This window comes from Adiantum capillus-veneris, chromosome 7 (genome assembly GCF_014529385.1).
Source record: "Adiantum capillus-veneris isolate H3 chromosome 7, ASM1452938v2, whole genome shotgun sequence".
NCBI lineage: Eukaryota > Viridiplantae > Streptophyta > Polypodiopsida > Polypodiales > Pteridaceae > Adiantum > Adiantum capillus-veneris.
In genome coordinates, this window is record NC_140937.1 from 114,693,021 (window position 1) to 114,702,607 (window position 9,587).

At 40.3% G+C, this 9,587-nt stretch overlaps 2 pseudogenes; both read right to left on the minus strand.

Annotated features, from left to right (window-relative positions):
* Positions 1–2,119: 2,119 nt before the first annotated feature.
* LOC147454468 (uncharacterized) lies at positions 2,120–2,820 on the minus strand (annotated as a pseudogene).
* A 399-nt stretch (positions 2,821–3,219) lies between these two features.
* Positions 3,220–3,686, minus strand: LOC147454469 (pentatricopeptide repeat-containing protein At5g27110-like; annotated as a pseudogene).
* Between the last annotated feature and the right edge of the window lie 5,901 nt (positions 3,687–9,587).

The following is a 9,587-nucleotide window of genomic DNA, read 5'->3' on the forward strand; positions in this document are numbered from 1 at the left end:
AATTGATTGAGAGGTTAACATGTCTAGCTGTCATGGGTCTGATGAATGGATTTGTGAACATAGGTAATGACATGCATGAGCTCTTAGACAATACTTTAAGGGAGGAGTCCAAGCTAAAAGCAAAGCGGAAAGGTGTTTTGACAAGAGGTAGTTGTGGAAAGCTCTAGTTTACTAATCACCAAAAGTTCTCATCTCGCTTAAGTTCCTTGCCAACGTGTGCAACATCGGATTCTAAGCTACCTCTTAATTCTTTGAGACCTTAATATAATTGCAAATTTAAGGATAAAATAAATCTTGAAGATGTGCCTTGCAAAAGGCTACTTGATCTGATCATTTTGCTTCTAGAACCACTTTTTGTGAGGATAATTTCTTGCCTAATGAGTCTATTGTGATCATTAAACAAAAGCGATATGACCTAGAGCCAATAGCAAGTTCTTTTGCATAGAAAAGGTCCAAGTCTGAAGTGAATTTGCTTGCAAGATGCAGAGGTAAAGTAATGAAGCAACAATTTCTTAAAAGCTCCTATATTGTGCGTGCTCTCACTAATGAAAACATCCAATGTCATAGGATATCCAGGCGTGCCTCAGTCACATAATGGCAATTTAATGCTTCCAAAGCCTGGCAAGATCCTTTGCACCAGCACGTAAACAAGAGCAAAAACCAACACAAGAGCATAGTTGTTTCTTCTATACACTGACGTTTGTGGCTGCAATCCAATGCCCCAGTCCCTTCAATCATGGGAAAAAAACACTCCCATCGCTCGCCATCACATTGCACGTGTCGTTGTACTGTCATCCGCTGTGAATACCTCAACATCATGCCGCCTCGCCATCATTTGCCCAAGAGGCACACAATTGAACTATATGCATGTGGCACCGCTTTCCTTTCCTGTGGCACTGCATGCTACAACAGATCCCTCGTTTGCTTGACGTTTTTTCAAGGAAAAAATTACCAAAATACACCGAGTCTAATTTGTGGAAATTTCCAAAATATCCCTCAAATTTCAGAATTTCCCAAAATACCCTTGTATTTATTTTGTTGGATTGTTCAAGATTCTACTCTTTATTCCTTTTTAACAATTGAGACCCGTTTTAATTAAGTGCTTAGCATGTAATTTGTCACAAATTACATGCTTAAAAAAGGCAATTATGTCTAAAAACAACGAAGTAATTCATCTCCAAGGCCTACATAACCAGCTCAAATTCTACTTTTAGCATCTTGTATTCATATAAAGCCAATCTTCTTATTAAAAGCTACATATGTTTTTATCTTTGAAAAAATTTAATCTCGCAACTAGGGGTATTTTGGGAATTCTGGACATTTGAATGAAATTTTGGGATTTTATGACAAAATATTGGGGATGTTTTGGGAATCCTTGAAATTTGAGGGGCAATTTGGAAAATTCCACAAATTAGAGGGGTATTTTGGTGATATTCTGTTTCTTTAAAAGGGTTGACCCTATCTGCGTGACACTACCCCTCTCTGCAACCGATTTTTTAAAAAGTGATGACCTATCCTCATGACCCTAATTCCCCTCCCTGGTCTCTTGCTGCAACCAGTCCGCGCCGGCGCGGACTAGTTGCAGCAACAGACCAGGGAGGGGAAGGGTCATGACGGGAGCCTGTGCCTGCTTTCAGAACTAGGTTCACAAGCTCCTTTCCTGGAGGCTTCTTTGTGTGGCTTGTTGCGCATATCACACACATCTGCAATGGGGTGATCCTAGTGCAGGCACACGGGAGCGATGGTGAAGCGGTCCTTCAAAAGCCCAAAAATGCGACGAACTCTAACTCTTAGCACAAAAAAGACGTGCTACCTTGGTCTTCATGGCGGCGGCACCAGTGCTCGTGAAATTAATGCACAGAGAGAGAGAGAGAGAGAGAGAGAGAGAGAGAGAGAGAGAGAGAGAGAGAGAGAGAGAGAGAGAGAGAGAGAGAGAGAGAGAGAGAGAGAGAGAGAGAGAGAGAGAGAGAGAGAGAGAGAGAGAGAGAGAGAGAGAGAGAGAGAGAGAGAGAGAGAGAGAGAGAGAGCGGCTTGGCTTCTTCTCTGTGCGTGTCTTGCAAGATGCATGGACCTGGAGACACCATTGCTTTTTATTTGCTATTGTACTCATGGAAAAAGATTAACGCTTCTGGTGTATGAATGCATGCAAAATCGGAGCTTGCAGGAGGCCTTGTTTGAAAAAGGCTACCCTGAGCGTTTGGATTGGAAGAACATGTTCAAGATAATAGGGGGCACAGCCAGAGCTTTGGAATTTCTTCATGTGGGATGCAATCCTCCCATTATACACAGAGATGTCAAGCCCAACAACATCCTCCTGGACCGAAATTTCTCTCTCCGCATTGCTGACTTTGGGCTTGCCACGTGCATCAGGTCATAGAGTCGCTTCCCTTGAGAGTCGATGAGTCCTGCTGCATTGTAAATCATGAACCTGTCGGAACTGTTCCGTGCCGGCGCGGACTGGTTTCGACAGGTATCACAATGCCAGCAGAATTGCCAGCTCTAGGCCTGCGCCTTCCTTTGCAAGCTGCTTCGTCGCCACCGCGCCCATCAGTCCACCGCGGACGTCGTGGCGCGGAACGGTTCTGACAGGTATCACAATGCCAGCTCTAGGCCTGTGCCTTCCTTTGCAAGCTGCTTCGTCGCCACCGCGCCCATCAGTCCACCGCAGACGTTGTCCAGACAGAGGGTTTTGCTCGCTTGCATTAACTACATGAGGCTTGGCCTGGATGACTTTGAGGATGAAGAGCAAGTGTATGGCTTGTATTCACAGTGCTTGTATAATGAACAACATGCAGGGAGAGGCCGAGGCAGAGATAGCATAAATCTGGGCAAACAATACTCTTCTTTCAAATAAAAGATGTCGTAGGTCAAAGAGGGTGTATGTGGCAGAGGGGGAGGAAGAGACAGAGAGGAAAGGATGCTCGAAGCAAGGCAGCAAGCACAGGGAGTGGAAGGTTGCGCTAGAGATGGAGGAGTAGGCTATGTGGGGCAGTATGGGGCTCAAACCCTTCCAATTTCATTTGATTAAATCGCAACATGCATCAAGAACTGAAACATGTGTGGCAGTGTGGGGCTCAAACCCTTCGAATTTTATTTGATTAAAGAGTGCACATATGTACATTACCTTGTCGTGTACCACAAGCTGTTTACTCATCTGAACAAAATTTCTAGTGCTTCTTCTGGCCTATTGTTCTCAGTGAGTGTGGTAATTAATGCACCTTAAGACACCACATTTTTCTTAGGCATAATGGCAAATACATATCTCGCATTTGTCAAGCTACCACAACTTCCATACATTGTGGTAAGGGTAGTCGCCACTATGGTGTCTGCTTCAAATCCTCTCACAACAAATGAGTGATGAATCTCACAGCCTTCTTCTTGGGTGGTGCATGCTTCAATAATTCTTATGAATGTGATCATATTCGGGGCAAATCCTGCACTTTTTATTCTATGGAAGAGCATCATAGCCTCTGCACAGAAGCCTTGTTGTGTAGCAGAAGATATGATGGTGGTCCATGACACAACATTTCTTTTGGACTAGACTCAAAAACATTGATCACATCTTTGAAATGCCCATTGAGAGCAATATAAGTGTGAATAAGAATGTTGTGTGAGTGCACATTCTGTGTTTGGATGACATTGAACGTGGCTTGAGCATCTGCAACGCTGCCACAAGCACCATACATTTGACGTACATCAGTTTCTCTTGAGAGTCAATCCCCTTCCCTCCCTCTGGCACGTGGCCCTTGTTGCCTTTAGCATTGACAGTGGTACGCAGCCTGTCCGCCTAATGGGAAAAAGTGTGAATGCAGAAAAACTACTAGAATCCAAAACACCTAGAAGGAAATGGACTTGAGAACTACTACTTGGATAGAAGCAATACCCATGTCAATATGCCAAAATTTTTGAAGGAACAATATTTGAATCAATGTGTTCAATTATAAAAATTGCAGAGGAAGGGCAAGGGATTGATTGCAAAAACAGAGGGTCCGGTGTCATACCCACATGAGTCAAAGCTACTTTCAAGATACAATTGAAGATCATGTTTTTTTGAAACCAGTCTTAATGTTAATAAAACAACTGACTTGTTGTACATGCTACATTGATGCCTCAACCTAGGGCACCCACAAAAAGTAGCCAAATTTTTGCGCTGAGAATATAATTAGGGACATTCATAACATGATTATTGCTAGTCACCATGTTGAAAAGGATGTGGAAGACTTGGTGCGTTAATGGAAGGAAGGAAAAACTTTAAATTTTCTTTTATAATGATATAGGTCGTCATGATCAAAAAATCACTATCTCAAACAATGTCGTGTAGTTGTATTGTGCGATTAAGATTATTTTATTTGTGATATAAAGGCGTCCTAATCTCAAATGTTTTTGTTGCTATAATGATGCAACTTCATCTTTGGTATCTCCTCGTAAGAATGAAGATATGATGTTATTTTGTTATCACGGCTTGCTCATAGCTAGACTTTATCTCATGCTTGCCATTCAACATAGAATGAGTGTGTTGATCACAATGAGTGTATTGATTACATGATAAATGGCATTGTGTAAAGTATGAATTTTAGTGGTGATTGTGCAACGATTTAAAGGGTTGTTTAGTTTTTTGAAAATTTTGGTGTAGTCCTGCAATTAGGACAGTCTCTCAAAGAAAAGGATGAGGGTCTTGGGCTCATGATACTTTACGCTGTGATCAAGTGTGCTTTGTGTTAGTCATCACAAAGGACTTTGATGACAATGATCTTTGTGGTGATGAGAGCGAGAGCAAAACATTGGAAAACCAGCTTGCACTTTGCAATTCGCTCTCATTAATAAAGAATGTCTAAAGGGACTTGCTCGATAATTTTGTTGCTCGGAAATACTCGCTCGCCAATTCGTATAACCCGAACCCCATACAGCCATTAGGGGTGCTTATGAAACAGGGATTGGATTTCATGAGTCCATTTAAGAAGGTCACCCCTAGAAAGAACAAATACATTGTAATGGCAACATCTTATGTCAATAAGTGGGTTGAGGCTAAGGCATTACCTAACAACATAGCAAAGTCAACAACATGGTTCTTGTATAACCATATTATCTGCAGATTTGGCTATCCGATTGAGACTGTTTCATGTCAAAAGACTCATTTCATCAATGAGACAATATAGATTCTGATTGAAATCTTCTCGATCAAGCAGTGGAAATTGACACCATACTATTCGAGATGCAATGCTGGATACAAGAAAGGAGCAATAAGACGATCAAGACCATCTTGACAAAGATGGAACAACAAGCTTTAGATCAGTTCTTGTATGGGGCTACTTGTATCCCAGCACACATGAATGCAACCACTATTGGGACAAAAGCCAAAGCGGATGGCACCGTTGCCACTCATGACACTACAAAAGGAACACAAGGAAGCCACACAAGGGAATTAGCTTTAGTGACATCTAGAATGAAAAGAGTGGCAGAGAAGTTGAAGGCAAGCACATCAAAGTCGGAGGTGAAGAAACAAAAAAATTTAAATTTGTTGGCATGTTTTAAGGTTAAGCAGAAGACAACAACATCGTCAACTACTGTGAAGAGTACATAGATTAAAGTTGATCAAACCAAGGAGACTTAAGCTGACAAAGCTATTGAACTACCACAACACCTCTAGAACCTACTATGGACAAAGAGAAGGAACAAGCCCATGCTAGTACTTTGGAAAAGGCTCTGGTGGTAAGTACCTCTTTTTAGTCTCTAGTACTGGACAACGACTTTAGAGGCCCATGGTGGGAAACCTTGTTATAAAGACTTTTAATAAACTCTTGGTGCCATACCAAACTCTAGTTCTGGTATATGAGACGGATTAGATGGATTGGGAGAGGATAACTGATGGTTTTGCGTCCACCATCTAGGCACGATGGAACAATTCTCTCTCTCTCTCTCTCTCTCTCTCTCTCTCTCTCTCACACACACACACACACACACACACACACACACACACACACACACACACACACACACACACACACACACACACACACACACACACACACACACACACACACACACACACACACAAACACAAAATTACATGAGTCCTTTCTCATGCTTCACTACTTAAATTGGATAGAAAGAGCCTGGCTTGTTTTTTTTTTTAACCCCTTTTCTTCTTCACCTTTACATCTCTATTAAACCATCCATTACATGATCACACAAGCAACTGTCATAGTAATAACATGTGTTTGGATGCTCGACCAAAGGTAAGATACGGTTAGCAAAAATTACACCATACTCCCTGGTGCGTGGTGTGTTGTTAAAGTATCCTCTTAGGGGTTGTCCATAACTGCGATACAAAAAAATCTTATGGTGTGGAAGAAATTGCGCTAGCAAATATAACCGTTCTGAAAACCCTCGCTTCAGTGAATGTTCCACATAATAATATTGTGGCCCTAAGCCCATGGCTTCAGTTACCATCGCCATAAGGATATTGTTCCTAAAGTGCTCTCGACCCCAAAGGGTCACCCGCGTTACTCTGTCCCCATATGTCCACCACTTCGTTTGCATAACCGACGTTCCTAATTGGGGGAATAATAGACGCTCATAACGGAGTATTGTGGTTCTCCTAGTAGACTCACTTGACTGCTGAAGATGTGCAATGGTTATGGCTAAAACCTGATCTTGATTATAAGCCATAGCATATAATGTGTATGACAAACCTTACGACAAAGTAAGTTGTTGGTTGTAAACTCTTTGGAAGTTACTCAAGACTGATACTGTGCACTCTGAATTTAAAAAAAACGCCTATCTCTTTTAGACCTACATTGATACCTGAACCAAATGGGTATCTGTACAAATTGCCCAAACTACTTGCCATCTCTTAATGGGTCGAGTATTACATCAACTCACCTCTTTGTGATTGGCATATGTCTCTTCTAGTAATTTTCCCATTTGGCTAGCTTATCGGTAATAGTCTCGTTTGATATGTCGCTTTTATGAGTAACTGTTCGTTTGTGTCCATCTAGTGTTAGGGGAAATACCTCTTAAGGAATTATAAGTACCGCGTATTGACCTTGCGAAAGCATTTGGGAAATGCCATACTATCTACTGCCACAATAATAGTGATGCTCATAAAAGGTTTTTTTGGTATCCTCTTTTTACATTGGTCAAAAGTGTGTCTTTATCTATTAATTACCCTAAAAAAGCCTTACACCTGTATTGCGTGGTGTCTGAGTATTCCTCTGCAAAACTTCTCTTGTATTTGCCTGGTCGCATGCTACCTTCCGCATACATATAGTGGGTTTGCGGGCGAGTGCTGTAGCAATTGTGACTCGACACTGGCTTTTTTCATACGGATCGTGTGCTGAGAGAAATCCTTGGAAATATGGTCTTTAAGGGCGACCTCGATGACGGGAATACATGGCCTAATTTGAGTCCCTTCTGCTATGGAGAGGCATCATCATCTATAAAACCCTCAATAAGGTGAGTACGTTACTCACTTAGCATCGTGTTTTGTGACTACAGCTTGTGCGTTCAAATATTGCATGCTGTTGTGACTTCAACATGCCTAAAAGTATGGAGAAAGTTTTGGTGGAGTAGGCATCCTCTCCAAGTCTACAGGTTAACTATCTGTTCGGCTCTCTTATTGCCTTAAAAAATTGTGAGCTGGATTGGTTTGGCTAAAATGAAGGTGCTTAAATTGAATAAATTGTAATCTTTGTTTGTTCAATCTCTAGCTAATTGGACATAATTTTTTAATGATGAAGCTATGGTTCTGGGAAGTTTGTTTTTGGCTTGTATAGTTGAAGAGATTGAGAAATTTTTTCTATTGCTCTGGTCAATGAGGGTTGCTAGGTCTCAAAATTATTAATGAGGTTTCACTGGTTGGTTACTGTGGTACAACCAGATATTGGAAAAAATTGTTGAGGTTTTTGAGAATCTCATATCCGAATAACAAAATGTTTTTTAGGTTGTTTATAGCTTGAATACTTTTTTCCTTCATACATCATTTGCTCGATTGATCACCACTTGCAGTTTGTAACTTATGGATACTGGATACATCTTGCCCTTAATGGTTTGGGTCACCGGCTTTATAATATCCTAAGCATGGCTATGTCTAAACTTACCCTTATTTGCTCTCATTATATTAGTGAATAGGAGAATGATTGCATACCTGCATGATGCTGTGTGGAAGAATATAAAAATGTTATCTCCAACTAAGTGTGTAGATATCTATAAAGGGTTGATGGTATATTTGGTACTCGCTAGTATGTGAGACGGTCTTTTTACTAAGCCTGTGATGGTCTCTGGCTCCCATTGTTTTTCTGGGTTTGGCTGATTGCCTATTCTTGGGAGTTAGACCTTCCTGGTTGGTATTGCTCTGATTGTATCAAAACATATTTGACACTTAAAACATGGGGTAATGATATTATGGCTACTCTCTAGAGAATGTGTGGTTGACTTTGGGATAAAGTGTCGCCTGATCTCTGTTCTTTTTTTTATTTCTCTGGATTGTAGTTGTTGGGCTATTGTTAGCTTGATGTTATGACCTGCCCTGCTATGCAATTTTTTTGTTTTGTTTTGAAATGGGATTTTGGACTGCACTATAAAAACAATTTCTTGTTTATCCGCTTTCTATTTTTTCATAATAAAAAGAACAAATTTGCAGTTTAAATATAAGTTTAAAAACAAGTATTTGGTACTTGCTATATGGAAGATTATGTCGGCTATAACATAGGAAGGGAATCAACTATTAATAAGGATGGTATTTGAAAGTATTTTATTGGTTCTTATTTTGGTATTAGTGTAGTTTGAAAAAATCGAAACATTTGTTTCAGACTCCTCTGGGTGGTCTACTGGTCATGTTCATTACTGTGCCGCTTTTATGTATGTTGGTTTTGCTTTCACTAATATACTATAGAGGCCCTTTTAGGCTTTGTAAATGAAATAAAATTCAAGCTCGAACTTTGTTCAATCATAAACCGATGGGACTTTATCTCTTCAACAGGTGTTTTAGCCATTTAAGATTTAATATCTAGTGTAGGATTATATGTCTCAAGCTAACTTGGACTTGCTCCTATGGGGTTAAAATCTCTCCAACCTGGTTAAAGAATGTTTTTTGGGTCGTTTCTATAAAAACCTATATTTTTCTGATAATCTCTTTAAAACTCTTAAAACTACGGTTAAGCATCGAATAAATCTGGAACTAACTTGATATATAGTAGCTTTGAGGAGATTCTCACTCTCCGGGTTAGATTGGCTAAAAACCAAGGATTCTTATTATGGTTAAAAAAAAAACAAATTACTTGTAGAGAACCGTTTGTTTTTTCATTGCGACATGGATAACAACTAGGATGCCCAGCATCACCTGCGTATAGTCATGTGCTAACGAATTGTTTTCTTGTTGCTATGGGTGCAGGTGAGGGCTACCTTCTTTGATAAAAACATTCTGTTCTATGTGGTAGATGACTTGTGGCGGATCTCTTACCCTGAAGCAACATTACCCCAGACTTTGGGATTACTGTCTCCCATGTTATACTTTGTTATCTTTATTACCTTGTACAAAATTAATTTTCAATTGCAAATAAAATATTGTACAAATCCATTGTATTTGC